The 17889-nt window shown below is 32.1% G+C and overlaps 1 long non-coding RNA gene across 1 annotated transcript; it reads left to right on the top strand.

Annotated features, from left to right (window-relative positions):
• The first annotated feature begins 10300 nt into the window (after window positions 1–10300).
• Window positions 10301–17478, top strand: LOC124372624. The gene is made up of 3 exons (XR_006923351.1): window positions 10301–10324; window positions 15306–15373; window positions 17325–17478. It is a non-coding gene; the product is annotated as an uncharacterized LOC124372624 (long non-coding RNA).
• The last annotated feature ends 411 nt before the right edge of the window (window positions 17479–17889 follow it).

The following is a 17889-nucleotide window of genomic DNA, read 5'->3' as shown; positions in this document are numbered from 1 at the left end:
ACTTAATTGGAGAGCAAACTACACTATTGCATATGGTTTATTATAACTCCTCAACAAGGAGACTTGAATTTATTAAGAGACAGGAAACTGATGTACGACATCACCTGGTTGAAACGTCCCCCACCTTTGAAAAAATCAGGTTAAAGCGTGTTCAAGTGTCAAAATATAATTTCTTCTAGGAGGTTAAAATAATTACATTATTTCTGAAACTATTCAAAATTTGTGTAGCCGTGTTGGGCCATCCTAATAGAAAAGGTCTGTATCCTTATAAAACAAGTCTCCGCTGTCTTCAGGACACATAGTTCCTCAAATATGTGTTGATACATTTGCTCGCCAAACTCACTATAAAAAAGTGTAATTTGTAGCATTATTTACGGTTCTGATTATATGTATTTGCATAGCAATTGAAAACTTACCTTTCATGAACATTATGGTATGTACTTGATTCAGAGAGGCATTAGTAGAAAAGGTTATATCCCTGCTATAGTGACCTTTCAGAAGTCAAGATTACAACTATATATTTAAGTTAAAAATGAAAGATGAATTTCATTCAAACAGCAAGTGAGTTATCACTCTACTTCTTGTGAATATAGGAGTGACGCAGTCACTACAGTTTTCTAAAGCTTATTTTTCCCTACATTGCAGTTGTCTTTATGGTGGGAGTACTACCACTTAAGTTAAAATTAATCTGTGAAGTATTTTTTACGATGTTACTTTTTCTTTATTCTATTCTTTTTGATTGTGCTCTTCTTCAAGACAACTTTATTCTTAGAAGTAATACAACGTGTTTGTTGATTGAGCTCCAACAACGACCGCGATTGTTCGGAAACACATTGAAAATAAAATAAATAAAAACAATTTAAATTTGCCATGAAAATTAGTTCCAAATTAAGTTTACTATTTCAAGCTGTGTATTTAAAAGAAACAGGGATATTATACCATTATATACTATAAACTTGACAAAACAGCTTGGACGTCTTTTTGTGATTTGCGTATGCCAGTTTTACTGTCCTGTACGTAGTTTATGGAATTAACAGTTTTTGGTGGTTTTGTATTGGTGGGACAAGTGTTTTGATTTGACATAATTTATTTGTTTGGATGTTGGTTTGTTAATGCGTTGAAACTGCTTTTTTTAAACATTTTAATATTATTTGGATACTTGAGTTTTGAAATTTATACTAAAATTTTTAACTCAAAAAAAGTCTACTACACTGCTTAGCAAATCACTTTATATAGGTATTTTGATAAGATGGACAAACATTGCACATGGAATCAAAATACAACATAAAATCAGGATCAGTGTCTGTATTTTAATAGGCTAAAATTTTATTTTTAGGCAAATTTTGTTAAGTGTTTATCATTCTTTCAAAGCAAAAAACTATTAGATCTATTTAGGCCTAAGCCGTTTGATGACTCTTTGCTCTACTTAATTTGTATCGGACTAGGGTTCCCAGTCATTGGACTTAGCTATAACCTTTTCTTGCTTTCACTTTTTTATCTCCCGCCAGGGGCCCAATTGGTTGTTACATATTCCAGAAAGTAATAGTAGAATAATAGTTTCTTTTGAGATTTAAGTTTATCTAAGGGCTAAAATTGAATTTTAGGGAAATTGAAAATTACCAGAGTTGACAAGGAAACTTGAAAGCAGAGCATGGCGGTGATCTGGGCTTGGACTTTTGAAAGCTCCGACGTTAATTTTTTTTCTAAAAGAGAGCAAGCAGGCAACAAGCGACTGTCACAGCGGGAAGCATTGCGTGATCTGGAGTTTTGATTATAGGGCCCCAAGCTAGGGTCTTTTTAGCGTGTGACAAGAACACCATCGCCACGCCATGTCAATAACTTCTTCTAATTATTCCTTGTCACCATGTGGGTTTTGTTTGTTTACGTCTGGCGGTCTAATCGAAGCCGTTCCTATAGGTCACGTGATGCCAGCCCGGCTAATCGGAAACTTTCCTGTTTGTCACATGACTACTGTCAACTCATCAAAAATGACCATGGTCGGCCATTGTTTTTAGTTTGATAGTCGAAAATCTTGTTAGGCCTATTTATGTGTTTATGTATTGCCAAACATTTGTACTGCCGAAAAACTGGTTTTTATATGTTAGCGATAATTCGGGACTAGTTTTTCAGTGAAATTACGTTAAACCCTAGGTGTTAGTATGCAAAAAATTACGGCGATCCGGGAGCGGTAGTCGCTGATCTTAAGATTTACCCTGACATGGTTTTTTTGTGACACCATAGGTAGGGTACGATAAGCGGATTTGTATTTCGAAATTTGGCCAAACAATGTTGTTTTAAAAATAGTTTATTTATTTTTATGATAATCTGAAACAAATAAATTTATTTTACTTTATATATAGAATATAGCTCAAATATACTTAAAAATATAGCTTTCCATAATATGATTTTAAAAGCATAAAACCTTTTAATTCAGTTTGTCATTATCACTCAAGATTAATTCAAAGTAAAATTGTGTTTGGTAGTAACATTTAAAATTAATTTTATGTGTTTCGTTAATTGACTAATGACAGCCAAAAACAGTGACATACGTATCTTCTCCGTTTCAGATGCAGTCACGTTTATCCTTAAAAATACATAAAGGTAAGTAAAAGTTATTGTTGTTTTTTGTAATTATATTTATTATACATTATATTTTAATTTGAATATTATATAAATATTTATACGTCAATTTCTAAGATAGAAAAACTAGCAAAACCATAATGTGGTTCGAAATTTTTCTTTCAGTCGTTTGGATGGTCATGAATAACGATGATTCAAATCATTCGAAATAATCATCATCCGATTGTGTTCGTGGCCGCTTATTATACTGCAGTCGAAAGCAAAATGTCGGACCAAATAACGTACAGTAAGAGATATTTCAAAGAAACAATAGGCCTATGGTTTGGCTAGTTTTTCAATCTTAGAAATTAATGTTAGGAAAATATCATTCACAATTGATTAAAATATAACTATATAATTAATATAATTACAACAAAACAATAACATTTACTTACCTTATTTATTTTTCAAGGATAAAGGTTACTGCTTGTGAAACAAAGAAGACATATGTACGTTGCTGTTCTTTGCTGCCATTAGTTAATAACAAAACACATGATTTGTATTTTGAATTTATTTCCAAAAACACGTTTTTATTTGAATAAATTTTGATAGATTTGTCGAATTGATTTAAGTTTTTGGCTCTAAACAATGTTAAGGATAGAGAAAATATATTATTATATGTAAATGAAATGAATTATTTTTTAAAAAGTATAAAATAACTAAATTATGTTTAAAGTAATAGTGAGCCCTGTAGTACTAATTATTACTTCACAAGGTAGACATGCGTGTGATAGCATTTTAAAAATTCTCAAACATACAAAAACGGCTCCAGGTTGACACATATATTTTAACGTGAAAGTACAGAGTATGCACTACATTATGGCATATAATACATCTGGTTGTATATGCTGGAGAGAAATCTTTTATTGGGCTACCAATGAGCAAGGCAACCCAAAAGTAAATCCGTTTGTATGGCATTTGAGTCACAAGCTGTCAGTTATGTTTAATCCTTCAAAATTGTAAAAAGTGACTAAATGTTGAACTGCTTTGTTAACATTTAATGAACGCACATAGCCTAGTAGTTTTTATTCATCATCAAATTATTAAATTTTTTTAGATATACAAGTAGTTTGAACTATAGTGTAACTTGAAATGCCTATAATGTAATTCCATTTAATATTTTGGTTTTGGTAATAAATATTAACGATTTGCTTGTCATGGTGGCTGCATATTATATTGTAGACCAACCATTAAAAAATACACTCAGTTCATTCTAAATAAATTGAGGAAAATGGATATGACGATTTTTTTGGACAGTAAAACTTTTAGTGAGATCACCTAATTATCCTGTTAGAAGCTGTGTGCATTGGGGAAATTTAACTAACTCCCAACAAAGTGGGAGGAAAATAAATAATAATCCTTGTAGCCTCATATGTACAATATAACATTACTGTAATACACTCATTCTCATTTTGTAGGTTTTTTAATTTACGTATTCAAATCTCTTATTTCAATAAATTTATTAAATATGCTGAAAAGTCTTACCCAAACACACTATACATGATAATGTATAATATAGCTATATTAGATGACACTACATTAACAGTTTAAAACAAGTTTTTGTGTTTTACTAAAAATTGACTTAAAAAAGTTCTGGCCTGATGATAGAACTGTTATAATTTACACTTTTCAACAGCAAAATGTAAGCCTAAAAACAGAGTCTAAGTATTAATTTGTCTTTGTATAATCTTTAAGATGTGCAATATATTTAAGTCGTACGGCCAAAGGGCCGTTAGAATCCACTCTTACAACAATGCTACATTACAGAAAACATTAGTATTGCTGGTCCGGTTCTGGTCGGTACGACAGTTAAAGTGTTAAAACAATGTGTTCACAAGAACTTTTTCATGTTTGTTTGGTTTTCATGAAGTGAATGTGATAAAGTAAGTATGATTTTCGAAACATGTTTCAGAAATGGACTTCTCTTTTACTTTGGTTCAGCTCATTGACTCCTCGGAGCCATATTACCAGAACTCCATTGAGTGATAAAACCAATAGTAAGTTATTAAAATGTATATAGACTTATATGTAGTAGCCCATACAAGCAATAATTGAGGTATAGCCTAAGCAAGGGTTTAAGCTGGGATCGCATTTTGCAAAATGATCTGAGAATACCTCTCACAAAATTGCAACGAAAGCGAGTAAAACTAACTGCAAAAAATATATCGCATTTGGAAAATATTTTTTACGGGCGATAAAAATATTGTTTTTCAATGATATTATAAGATCAAATATTACACGTCACGCCATGCCACCAGCCAACGAACTGTCTGGTTTGTTGAAAGCGTCTGCCTACAGATAAAAAAAAAGTATAGATAACCCGAGGTTGAAAGTTAACTACAAAACTAATAATAAGAGTTGAATTGCAAGAGTTACATAAAATTTATCATGTTTATTTCTGTGTCATATAAAGCAAATTATTTATAAACACTAACCAAGTTTTGGAAAGATTTATTTGCTCTTTACCACTAAACTAGAACATTTTTTGAAAATTAATTATTCATTGTTTAAAACCCTGTCATTGGACGGTTCTAGAACCTGTATGAGAAAAGATGATAGGAAATGGTCCAAATAGAAATAAAATAATATTTAATTTATTACAGCTTCCTTTTTCAATCAATGACCGTGAGCGTGCCGCGTACAGCGCGAGAGTAGTGTCCTACGATTGACCATACTTGGTTGGTATGACAGGAGTGCTGGTGCACTCGTGAACTGACACATATATGAACGTAAACTAATGTACACTTCTAAATGTCTTGTCTTGACGTCTAGCTGTAACTAGTACTGGAGGTTATTTGAGGTTATGGTACAGTCAGATTTTATTTGGAACGACAAGAGATTTGTTTAAAGGTTAAGTATAACCAATTTAAGCATTTATAGAATTGAAGTAATTTCAAACGAGGTATAAAACATTGGTGTTTACAAAACAAAGAATTCTATTACAGAGGAGTTCATTAGATCGGGTTTTAAACTAGGGTCTAATTAGTTTTTCTAAATATTAACTGATGTTAAAAGTAAACTTTTTTATTAAAAAATCACTATACTATTTACTTTTATATTGAGAAAGTACTTTTAACTAAACTAAACTGTTTTTAATTAAACCTTCTTCACACAAAAATCTCATCTTTTTAATAATTACTGTTCTAAAATATTTTCAACAAGAGTATTTTTATTCAAGTAAATATTGGGTTCTGGAGGCAAAAGTATTAGAGAACTTCAGACTGTTTTTTCAGTAAAAGTTATGGGAACAATCGCTGAACACCAATGCTATTAATTAGTTGCTACAGGACAAATATTTTTGCTAAAGAGTTTGATAAGATTTTAGCATTTTTACTAAGAAAATTTTCATTCCAGCTTACCTTAAAACCTTGCCTAACAACTTTAATTTAAAAAACTTCCTTTGTAGATTCCAAAATGAAGTAAGGTTATTTATACTTTGTTCAGCAGAAGTCCAGAGACCACAGAGTATCGTGCAGTGTAACTGTTGATGGATTAACACTATGAACACCTTTTAAGTTAAAGTAATCACAAAGCTACAATTAGGCCTTGCTACAAACAATAACAAGCTTTCCATATTTTCAGGTTAGTGTCTGGAGTTTTATAGAGCAACACAATGACCAACTTAATTTCCAATATAGTGTCAAAACTGTTATCTTAAACTGTTTTTCTATCTACAAATGAGTTAAAAATAGATACAAACCCATCTTCATCCCCTCATATGTTGATTTGCCCTTTGTAACATTAAATGGCAGCTCATCCTTTAATATTGATATGTGCTTCGACAATAAAAGCTGCATCGCCTACACACATTCAGTTTCTACAGATCATGTTCCCTTTGATACACCAGTGTTCCATCTAAAAAATCACAACACGATTCTGACTCTTTAAAATAATGTCAAGTTCTCCAGTTTTATGTTTTTATATATGTAATGTTTACAATAATGTATGCTGTTTATTAGTTGTTATTGTTCTCTAACGGTTGGTTTAATTTTCAGAACTATCTTCAAAAGCACAGAAAATAAAGCAGAACTTCAACTCATATACTGAAAAATTGTGTGACACCTTTGAATCAAGTAACAAAGAAAAAGAAAACCAACTACCCAAGAATAATATCAGATTGAAAAAAAATGTTGCTCAGGTTAAAGTCTTTGACGAAAAATATAATGAAGGGAAAGGAAAAGAGGTTAAGAGCATCTGTCTGTTTCCCTGTTGATATGTCAAAATATAGCGCAGTCAGAAGGACTAAAGTAAGGAGTAGTAGAAGAAGTAAATCTAATTCAATAAAAGTTGATGATACGAGCTAAGGAGTCTTTGTAAAGATGTAAACGTTAGTACCAGTTTAGAAAACAAAGATAATTTTTGTTGTAATTCAAGCAAAATAGAAACAAGTAATATATTGTTTGAAAATAGACTGAAAACTTCCAGTAATGATGTAAAAAATATTACTAGTAATTTTAAATACCAAAGGTATAATTTTTTGTAGCTCATTAAATAAAGACGAAACAATTAGAAGGTTTAAATTGTGAAGAAAATAGAATATAAAAATTCTTCTTTGAAACAATAAAGGAGTAAAAAGAGAAAATCTCCAAGATTCAGTGAACATAGTGATATTTCTACTGACATAATAGAAAACTCAGAACTGAAATATGATGTTAATGAGAATAATGATTCTTTTACTAAAAATTCAGTTTTATCAAGGACTGCGTTCTAGATCAGATTCAATAAGATTAAGTGACTTAAGTGAGACATCCCTCTCACCTGCATATGATAGTGATTCTTTAAAATAGCAAGAAGACGTGGTGTTAAGGTCATTCCAGAAACACCAGAAACTGAGGAGAGCTTGAAGAGTACAACCGTAATTCAAGTGAGAAAAAACATTCATTAGAAATAAAAGCAAAGAAAAGTAAAGAAAAGCATTGACTGTTAAAATACAGTAATGTAGAAAGCATCAATTTGAGATCTTGTGAGAATATTTGTGATCAATTTTCACCTCAAGATAAAAAATGTCTAACATCATGTGGTGAAAGTCCCAAACCTGATGAAAATCCGAAAAAGAAATTAAGGTCCAGCAATGAATCCTCTGTATCTGACATGTTTCAGCTTGAGTCGTCAATTAAAAAACGACCATCAAACTGCTGTTGCAAAGAATAATAAAATGGACCCAGTGATTTCAAGAAAGATAAAAGAAAGATTAGCTTGTCGCCAGTACTGAAAGATAGTAATATAAAATGTGTGGATGATAAAGTGACTGAGCCAAAGAAAGAAAGAAAAGAAATCATCAACATCTATAAAAACCTAGTTAAATAGAAAGAAAACTAGCAAAGAAGGAGAAAATCACTGTAAAACCACTGAGGACTAATGTGAAAGAAAATAATGAGAAACATTCTCCAATAATTGTTAGTTCACCAAAAGCTAAACCTCATTCCTCCAACAGAAGTCAATTCTAAATTTGAACACATAAGTAATTGGGCTTAAGGATACCCAAGAGAAATCAGTTATTCCCGAGAACGACTCATTCACTTCACAGCCCAAAAGATAGAAAAAAATACCCTGCAGGAAAATCAAAATTTGTATTGTTCTTTAAAAAGTCCAAGAATAAAAAACAAAAGAAAAATAGCTGAAAGCACATTACAGGAAGAACAGAAAATGTGTTGAAGAACTATTATGGCAGTGACTTGGCTAAAAGGTAAGATGATTAATATTTGTCTACGCTTTAACGTATTACAGAGAGTAGTCTTTTGAGGCTTTGTTTTGTAATTTTAACAAAAACTAAAAGATGCTACTTTACTTACATGTAGTAATCACATAGGCCCTATAGGGTAAATAAAATAAACACAACAATTTAACTACTCTTGTCAATGACAGCCACCAAGGTACAAACTTAAATAAAAATATTAACTTTTTTAGTGTATGCTAATGGAATAAATATTGTAATGATCTAAAAAATAAAAATTATGGCCATCACTTGAAATGATGTGTTTTAATAATATCCAAGTAAAAATGAGGTTTTTAAGAAAATGTTTTACTTGTATTGCTATTGACCAAAGAGACAAATTTTTATATGGGGCTTGTAGGTCTGTGAATGGATACATCTAGATAAGTTTGGATTTTAACTCTTAAAATTGGCTAATGATAGAATGATACAATTGAGATATTGCATTGGAAGTAATAATCGACAAATTCTGTTAATTAGTGGGGTGAGTATGTTCAAGATTTTATATCTTAAGCTAATATCAAATCTAACAAACAATATTTAACTGCTAACATGAGATTCTAAGCCTTTATTAATAAAACGTTTCTGGACCACTTTTTTGTTGCCATAAAACATAACAAATATACAGTAATTTCGTTTTGTCGAGATTTTCATGTCTCGGAGTATCAACAATGAGAAAGCAATAAATGGTAACTAAAAATTTAGATCTTTAAAAAGGGAGTATAGTGAATCGTATAATTTAGTCTGCATTCAATTTGTCTGTTAGTCTTTGCCAGTTCAAATTTTATATGAAGGAAAAAGTTTTTGTCACTGATTAAATTTACTGTGTATAATCATTAATGAATTTCATCCTCCATTCACTAGTGCTCATAAATTCTTAGACGTTTCTTGTTAATACAATATTCTTATCATGAATAATGTTAACTTGTAAGTTATCAATTGTTGTGTACTCACCAATTCAACTTTTTAATAAAAAAAATATCTAAAGTTTTGTATGACGTTCTAATTATTATCTATAACTAGATTTCCCAAATGCTCCATTATTTGAATTTGCTATGATTTGGAACTGATTTTTACCAAAGTTCTGAATATTTAGTTTTACTATATAGAAGTTTTGCTGGTGACGTAGTGCTAAAAATCTGTGTATTACTAATAATTATAATTTTGCCTAATTTTGTATGAGCACTGGCTTTTTAAAAATACCAAAAAAAAAACAAACAAAAAAGATCACTGAACATTAAAAGAATTTTTATTTCATTGATTCACATGTTTTTTATTGGAATCATATTAAGTGCCAATTCATAATTTCAAAAAATATGACACTTAAAATGTGTGTCGTCAACAGTGTGGAAAAGGATTTAGTGGATATCTCTGCTTGGAGTGAAAATGGTTTGTCACCCAGGCGAAAACCCACTGTCCACTATTAGAATTAAACACAATTTTTACAGGTACATACTAAAATAAGTGTGATTTTGCAAAAACATCATCATTCAAAATGCCTTTTAAACAATACTATTTGTAAATTTAATCAAATTTAATTGAAATTGAATTTTAATGCTGGATAAATGCTACAAAAACCAATTTTATTACAAAGATGTGAAGTAATTGCCATTAAATTTTCCATCGTTCACATCTAATTATATACATAAGCAAAATACAAGTGGTATTTATTCACAAAAAAAGTTTTTTTAACATATTTTAAACAAATTTTATCTTGTCAACAAATGTATTAAAACCGTATTTAACGAAAAATCTCAGTAACTGATTTGAACTTAATTGTATGCTTGATTATTGTTCAGATTAAGTGACGATGTGGATGAGGTTGATTAGCATTGCCAGTTCAAGTGAGTCCGTTCAAATGTCTGAGAAAGTATTAGAAAAATTGTACGGAAACTGTTTGGCAGAAAAATGCTGTTCTTCCACAGAGTGAACCAAGGAAAGGAAAGAAGAAATCCCCATCTTTGCAGAAAAAAACTTTCCCCAAACAGAAAGGTAAAACAATTTAAGTACTTAATTTTTGCTTTCCCGTGTTACTGATAAAAAATTCTTATATTTGACATTATTGTCTATTGTAGACATGTATTCATATAGTAACGTATTGTTTTCTTGTGCTTGAGGTAGTGAGTTTAAAGTGTATATGTTTCAGCCTTGTTCAACTTGTATCTGGCAGTGTTATCTGGATTGTTGTTTTGCATTTTGTAGGAATACTTGTTTATTAAATGATTGCTGTTGATAACCACCCAGTTGAATTATATAATGTTACTTCTTATCTATGCCTAAAAATGTAATTGCTGTAGAAAGTCATTGTGACTAAGTACATTTTAGTTAGTGATAGTACTGACAGACAAAAGTGCAATATTTTCGTAATAGGTAAGACCATGATGAAGAACGTAATAGTCTGTCATTTTTCGTTTTTTATTGATAATTTATGTTAAAAGATGACAAATTAATTTTGAATAGGTTAACGATAATATCTGAGAAATTTATGCTTCTATGTCAGAAATATGGTAAAATATTTTAAGACGTGATTGTAGAGCTAAAAATAAGAAACAAATGTTATATAAAGGTAGTTATGGAAACGCTCCATTAGTGGGTAATGGCTGGCGAAAGATTTTGCTTTGTTTTCAGTTCACATGGTAAAATTAAGTGATTCTGAAATGTTTTGTTCTTACTTTTTAACTCAAATAAGGTGGATTTATAAGGAAAATCACCTGAAAAATCAAATAAAACCACTCTAGAGGTTGTAGTGTGAACAGTTTTTGAGAAAAAGTATGAAATTGGCCAAAAATCTAATAACACAAATACCGTCTTAAAATGTTTAATGTCCAATAACATTGTTAAATGACCAATAAACAAACTGTTTTTCCTAATACAGATTGTAGAGAATTTAATTCTGAAAACAACAATAATAAGCAAAGTTAACTAAGTGTGTAAAAAAGTGTGTAAATCTCACCGGAAGATTAAAGATGATGCTCAAAATGACCTCCGTTATTCAAAATGCACAAGTTCAGGCGTCTTCTCATCGAGTTTCGGACCCGTTCAAAAACTCCAGGTGTCTGCTTAATGGTTTCTATTCCATTAAAAATGTTTAATCGGAGTTCTTCAATGGTATCTATTAAGGAAGAGTAAACTAATGTTTTTAAATGTCCCCAAAGGTAAAAGTCCAAGGGATTTAAGTCTGGTGATCTTGCTGGCCATGAAACTGGTCCACCTCTGCCTATCCATTGATTTGTGAAACTTTTATTTAGATGTCCACGAACAGCCAGAGAGTAGTGCGCAGGTTGCCCCATCATGCACAAACCACATATTTTGGCGCAAATGCAGAGGTACATCATCAAGCAGGTTAGGTAGCTCGTCTCTTAAAAAGTTCAAGTACACCACACCATTAAGCCTGGGAGCAAGCATGAATACGACTAAATGATCTGCTGAGATTTCCATCCTAAACATTTACTGAAAACTGATGTTGTGGGCAATTATGTTTGATAGCATGAGGATTTCTGTCTGCCCAAGTGTGGTTGTTATGGAAATTAATGATAGCTGTTCTTGTAAAGTGAGCCTCATCGTTAAACAAAATTGTATTTAAAAAGTTTGGATCAGCACATTTTCCCAGAAGCCATAGACAAAAAGCAACACGGGGAGAGTAGTAGTCTTGTGGCAAAAGAGTTTGGACATGCTGGAAGTGGTATGGGTATAAACTGGTACTCGTGTAGTATTCTCCGAATACTAGATTAGCTTACATTGAACTGTAGTGACAATTCTCTAGTGCTCTTTTCAGAATAATCAGAAATTTCATTACGAACCAACTCTTCTAATTCATCAGTCCTACATGATCGGGCGATGCCTGCATTACTATGCTACGAAGACTTCAAAGAAACCTGTTTCAGATAGGCGTTGATGAATAGTGGCAAAAAATCTTGTGCTTGGACACCTGCGGTTAGGAAAGTTCTCTTCAATACAGACGTCTTGCTGCAGTACTATTGCAGCGTCCCAAACCATACATTAAATGCATGTCTGCTAATTCAGAGTTTGAATACACAATATGAATATTACATTCCATATTTAATAAATGAAACACAAAACACAAAATCACTAATAAAATGGATGAAAATAACTGGTTAAAATACTTAACGCAAACGCACAGTATCTTTACAGTTTGTTGTTTTGTTCAACAATGAGGTGACATATGTCATCTAATAATAAATGCCCAGCTGATTATTTATTATTTTAAAAATGTTTAAAACAGCTGTTGTTTAAATTATTAATTATTACCAGCTGTTACCAATCAGATACTCATTCCTTATTATAAAACAGCAAAAGTCTGCTGTGTACTGTAATACGTGAGGAGTCAACTTCATAACTTTTTTACACATTTAGTTAACTTTGCTTTATTACGGTTGTTTTTCAGAATTAAATTCTCTACAATCTGTATTAGGAAAAACAGTTTGTTTTATTGGTCATTTAACAATGTTATTGGACATTAAACATTTAAAACGGTATTTGTGTTATTAGATTTTTGGAAAAATTTCATACGTTTTCTCAAAAAATGTTCACACTACAACCTCTAGAGTGGTTTTATTTGATTATTCAGGTGATTTTCCTTATAAATCCACCTTATTTGAGTTAAAAAGTAAGAACAAAACATTTCAGAATCACTTAATTTCATCAGGTGAACTGAAAATAAAGCAAAATCTTTCGCCAGCCATTACTCACTATTGGAGCGTTTCCGGACCTACCTTTATATAACATTTGTTTCCTTATTTTTAGCTCTACAATCACGTCTTAAAATTTTTACCATATTTCTGACTCACCCTATATAAAGTTATAAAAAACAAAACTCGGAGTATTGAGTGTGCTAATTGCAGTAAAGTTGTGTTGTTTCAAATCTAGAAAATGTCAGGTTCTAGATCAAATCAAATCTGTTTTATTGCTGAGACAATAATACATCGTATGGCGTCAATTAATAATAATATCCTAAAATTTCAGTCATTCATACTATAATACACATACAGACATACAATGTTTAAAGTCACACCTCTTTCATTCATCTCCAATGCAACCCACTTCGAACAGCGGTGTCATTCTTCAAATTGGGCCGGCCTCCCAGTTGAAAGCCAAAAAACTCACCTGTATTATAAAACGCTTGAGACACCAAGAAGCGTTTTAGGTGAGTCTTAAACGCCTTTGGTGTTGGAGCATCTTTGATTGGATTGGGCAGTCTGTTGAGGAATTGAACACCCCACTTGTGAAGGCAGGCGTTCATAAACCACCGTTCTGTGTCTACCAGTTCGGTAGTTTGCTCTGCCACGTGTCTCATACATGTGTATGTCTTGTCCTCTGGTTAAGGTACATTTATTCACACAAAACATAGTTGTTTCCAATATGTAGAGACATGGCAGAGTCAACAGCTGCAATTTCTTGAAAACTTGCCTGCACGACTCTCTGAATTTGATTTTAGCGATGATTCAAATTGCTTTTTTTTGGGAGTCTGAAAACTCTTTGGAACTGGAGTGTTAGCGCAAGCTCCCCAAAGGATCACTCCATAGGCCAGGTGGGGGTATATCAAGCCATAATACGCCGTAATCAGTACCTGACTCGGGCAGTATTTTGCTAAAGACCTCAGAACAAAGATGCCTGAGCAGATTTTGGCGCAAAACATGATCAATGTGCACATTCCATGTCAGTCCTCGATCAAGGTACATTTCAAAGGAATTTTGAAGAGTAGACTTCGTCCAGTGTGGAGTCAGCCATTCAAGATGGCAGGTCCGCACTGGTTTGCCCGCAGCAGTGCGCAAAGAAAAATTTAAAAACGTTGGTTTTTGAAGAGTTTATTGTGAGGTTGAGGCTGTTGAAGTATTGGACACAGTTGTTGATATCAACAAAAGCCTGTTGTTCCCAAAACTTCGCTTGATCTTGCATTGAAAAAAAAGAGTCGTATCATCTGCAAACTGCAGGTTCTGTGGTTGACGTGGTTTTTGGAATAATATATTAAAGTATTCCTGGAATCTGGAGTCCGTCTGAAGAGATCTAAAAAATCACAGTGAAAAATAAGTTCAAAGCAAACTCTGCATCTTTTCGATATTAGAGGCATCTAAATTACAATATCAAGTGTAAACCTAGATGATGAGGGTGTTCCCATTGTTGCATCAGGTGCCATTATGATTTCCAACATTTTAGGTATTTTGCTATGGTCTCTTCATCCTTAACTAATGATATAGCGTACTGTTGACTTTGTCAGTATTTCTTATCCATTGTATGTTTCAGATACCTCCATTCTCAATAAATTAACTCAAATTTTTGAACTATTTTGAAATACAGTATAATTTATAGCCCAACTCAATGCAACCTACGGTCTTATATGCCCTCTTTATTAACCATAACTATGGGGGACTATGGGAACTTACTCTTCCCACTCCAGGAAGTGGCTCTACTTGGGTCTCTAGCAACAGGTGGTTGTCTTTTTTTTTATCCTTGAAGCTTCTGGGAATACGTATGTCTTGCCAGAATGTCTTGTTTTTTCAACATTTCAGTTTGCTGTTGTAGTCCGTGTTGGTTAGTTTCACCACAGTATTCAACATATCTGATTGGTATTTCCTTGTGCCCCCCAACACTGGGAAGGGGCAATGGGGAGACTAGCAATTCCACATGGTTATTTAGACTTTATTGAAGAAATTATGTCTCTCCAAGATGTATTTATGGTCCAGTTTGATGTTAAAATATGCAGATTTGAATTTCATAATTTAAATGTTTAAAAAGTCAAGGTGTGATAGTTTTAACACTTTTTAAGTGAAACATTATAATGTTGTAGTAGTAATAACATAATTGTTTAAACAAACTAGTTTCCTTTAGTAAATGGTTCTAAGTTGTCATTTGTTTGTGCCAAACCCAATGGCATAACATGTCCATAGGCTTTGAATAATTTTTTCAGCTACTAATTACAGAATCGTTTATTAATGAACACTGTTATGTTATAGAGAAAGAAACACCGGACATCAATCTATGATGTGTTCTCTTCATCATCTAGTGAAGATCGTTTTGAAGAATGTAAGTGCATATTGAATATTAACTCTAAAATTCTATAATCTTGAAGCACAATTTACTGTCTTTCCTCACTTCTATTATTTTACTTTGAATAAAGAAGAGACTTATGCCCCTTTGTGTTTTGCAATTGCATTGTTAACACTTTGTACCCTGAGCCCGAGTATAGGTCGGGCCGTGTCGGCAGCGCCTGCTACCGGGTGCTCGAGTATAGCTTGGGTCGTGTTATTTTAATTGTATTATTCAGCTCAGTCATCTTATTTTTGGATTCAAACATTTTGATTATGTTCATTGGTTGTCTAAGTTCGTATTTGTTGGTTTTGAGATCCCTGGGTCACGTTTTAGTAATGAAATACGTATATTTTTCGTCGTACTACAAGCGAGTCTAGACAGCTGATTGTAGGCGCCGCAGCTGATCGTCGGTACTGGTCAGTTTGCTTTGTAGTGTTTTCACGTTGTGTATTGTCGTGAGTCTTAGTGATGTCTTTACTAAGTTTTCTACAAATTTTGCCGACAAAATACTGAAGCAGATATTTTTATAATGAATTCTAAATGTGAATTTAACTGTTTGTAAATAATCAGAACTTTAGTTTCTTACTGAATGAAGTAAAGGCAAATGCAAGCAATGTGAGGTTTTATCCGTGTTTTGTTTCGTATTTACACTCGCTTTGTTATTTCTTCTCGACTTTCTGTTGATTTTCTTTTATATTCTTTTACTTATTATTTTTGAGTTTAAATAAGGGTAATGAAATCGAAAGTGATGCAATTCGCGATCTTTTGTTTGACTCCAATTTGGAGAGAGTGACGATGATTTTGATACACACCTGGGACCAAATATTGATTTTATGAACGATCTAAACGAAAATGTGCGAGATCCTGTATTTGATTCAGACCATTGTGCTTTAAAAATTATCACACTAAGGCAAACTACCTGAACTAACAAGCTATGTAGCAAAAACTTTTTTTTGTATTTTTTACATAACATTCAATATTATGTAATAATTTATTTTGAAAATAAACTTTATATTTGTATACATTTAACAAAAGTATGTATCTCCATCTTTAAAAAGATAAATAGTATGAGTTTATAACATAATTACTGTAATTAAAACAGAATTTTTTAAAAGCATCATAAAACCCCCAGGGAGCTACGCTGAAACATGGATTAAGGGCCCAGGGTACAAAGTGTTAAATCAACTCATTAAAGCAACATTTAGAAATATGGTTTAAGCATCCTCATAAATTGAGTTAGTAAATAAAATACAAGGATTATCCAGAAAGTAACCTCTGTTTTGAAGTAAAAAGTAAACCAATAAAGATAACAAAATTTTATTGCATACATCTGAAAACTATAACTTTTCTCTCTATTGAGACTGTTCTATATAGTTGCCAAAACAGTCTCAAGCACATGTCATGTCTTTGAACAGTCTTTCAAATACTCTCTGCATAAATATTTGCTGTCTGTGAACGTAACTAACCTTTCACGGGATTTGAAGCTCTGCGTCTCATTCTATCCGTATCCTTATGAATATAGTCACTCCTCCTTATTTTTAGTCTGCCAAGCAGTCCTCCTCCTTCTGGGTTCTTGTTTATAATTTACCATGTTATGTACTTAAATCTGGGAACCAACAGAGTGTCCGATTCATAACATAAGCTTAAGCTTTAACAAACACAACGTATTAGTTGTTCTTTTATTATGTCTATTTTTCAATTATAAATAGTGGAATTATATGTATATATTTTGTTGTGATGGTTGATTTGAAGCTTTAAACTTGGAATAAATATTTTTTTCATACTATTCAGGAACCATGATTGAATCCACAATCCCATAATAAATAAGTTAACAATTCTTAACTCAGGTACAAGAACATTACCCGTTGATTTATAATAATTTTTACATAAACGAAAACATTTTTGAATTTTTTGAGTTGGCTCAGTTCTGGATAATGTTTTGCAGTCCTGGAGAGTGTCCAGAGGGGCAAAGTGGACCCGTTGAGGCGAACAAGTAACCGGCCTGGTACCCCTGAGTTTATTAATGACTCGGACTCTGATTCCAATACTAGCATTGGTTTCTATCACAAAATTGTATCCAGTGCAGTGAAAGAGGATGTTGGAAAATCTGAGGTGGGTTATCTTATGTATGTCACATTTATTTTATAAACTCCATTAATCTTTCTTTTTTTTAAGAAAACCTCATTTATTGCATTAAATACACATAATCAATCTGAATGGAATTAAGACAGGTAAAAGTAAATAACAATTTAATTTCTTAAATAATATATGTGATTGATAGTTTAATTTCTCATCTCAAAACTGTATTTATAGTTTAATTTTGTTACTTGAGCCCATTTACATTAAAGTTATTCTCAATAACATAAGATTTTATCAATAGCTTTGAATTTCTTATAAACTTACCATTTTTGGGTGAACATTTTGAAAACTTCATTACACAAAAAGTAAGGTAAGAATACTATGTTAAAGCTATATTTTTTCTTCACTGCTGAGCAGTTCTGCCCTGGTAA

Source organism: Homalodisca vitripennis, unplaced genomic scaffold (assembly GCF_021130785.1).
Source record: "Homalodisca vitripennis isolate AUS2020 unplaced genomic scaffold, UT_GWSS_2.1 ScUCBcl_3613;HRSCAF=9238, whole genome shotgun sequence".
Lineage (NCBI taxonomy): Eukaryota > Metazoa > Arthropoda > Insecta > Hemiptera > Cicadellidae > Homalodisca > Homalodisca vitripennis.
Note: the sequence above shows the minus strand (reverse complement) of the source record. Positions and strands in the feature narration are given on the sequence as shown.